General features: G+C 60.4%; 1 pseudogene across 1 annotated transcript; it reads left to right on the top strand.

The window, feature by feature from the left end:
• Positions 1-1,428, top strand: LOC309651835 (melanoma-associated antigen B4 pseudogene; annotated as a pseudogene). The gene has a single exon. The product of its transcript is annotated as a melanoma-associated antigen B4 pseudogene (transcript).

A 1,428-nucleotide genomic window follows, 5' to 3' on the forward strand; every position in this document is an offset into this window, starting at 1 on the left:
CTCACTCTACCGTCCTCCACAGGGGTCTCAGGGGACAGGCGGAGCAGGAGAACGGGAGCCCTGTGGGTCCTCGAGCAGTGCCCTCAAGGACCCTGCAGAGGCGGCCTTGGTTAAAGCCAGGGAGGAATCTCCCCGCTGAAGGTGCTCACAGCATCTCCTTGTCCCTCCCCCAGGTGCCCTCATTGCCTGCCTTCCTGCCCACACTCCCGCCTGCTGGCCCTAACCTGTGTCATCATGCCTCGGGGCCAGAAGAGGAAGCGCCGTGCCCGCGAGAGACGCCACCAGGCCCGGGGGGAGACTCAGAGTCTCAAGGGTGCCCAGGCCACTGAGGCGGCGGCGGCGGCGGCGGCAGAGATAGAAGAGTCGCCCTCCTCCCCCGCTTCTGTTTCTCGGGGTACTCCCCCGAGCTCCCGTGCTGCTGGCGCTCGCCGGGAGCCTCAGGGAGCCCCAGCCACTAGCTCTCGTGATGCAGGGGTTTCCTGCCCAGGATCTGAAGAGGGTGCCCGGGTGAGCCAAGATGAGGAAAGTGCAAGTACCTCCCACACAGCACCTTCCACTCACAGCACTTGCATAGATCCTCTGTCCATGAAGGCCAGCATGTTGGTGCAGGTCCTGCTGGAGACGTACAAGCTGAACGAGCCCATCCCGCAGGCAGAAATGCTGAAGGCTGTCAGCAAGAAGTACACGAAGCACTTCCCTGAGATCCTCCGGAGAGCCTCTGAGTGCATGGAGCTGGTCTTTGGCCTCGAGCTGAAGGAAGTCGACCCCAGCCGTCACTCCTACGCCCTCATCAGCAAGCTGGCCCTCCCCAGCGAGGGAAGGCCGAGTGATGAGTCGGGGCTGCCCACGTCCGGTCTCCTGATGATTCTACTGGGCATGATCTTCAAGAAGGGCAACCGTGCCACCGAGGAGGAGATCTGGGAATTCCTCAATGCGGTGGGGTTGTATGCTGGGAGGAGGCACTCGATCTTTGGGGAGCCCAGGAGGATCATCAGCGAAGATTTCGTGCAGCAGAAGTACCTGACGTACCGCCAGGTGCCCAACAGCGATCCTCCGCGCTATGAGTTCCTGTGGGGCCCGAGAGCCCTGGCTGAAACCAGCAAGATGAAAGTGCTGGAGTTTGTGGCCAAGATCGCTGGTACCGTCCCCAGTGCCTTCCCAGATCTCTATGAGGAGGCTCTGGAAGATGAGGAAGAGAGAGCAGGAGTGAGAGCCGCGGCCAGAGCTGCAGCTATGGCTGAGGGCAGTGCACTTCCAGGGCCAAGGCCCCGCAGCTCCTCCCACATCTAGGGAGGGAGGCCGCGGGCAGTTTGTTCACTTTGTTTTGGAAGGGAGCAGTCAAGCTCCTAAATAGTGCAGAGTAGTAGGGGTGGAGGGGACAAAGTATAGATCTTATTTATCTTCCTGTTTTAAACTAGTAACCTCTAT

Source organism: Balaenoptera physalus (assembly GCF_965194825.1).
Source record: "Balaenoptera physalus genome assembly, chromosome: X".
NCBI lineage: Eukaryota > Metazoa > Chordata > Mammalia > Artiodactyla > Balaenopteridae > Balaenoptera > Balaenoptera physalus.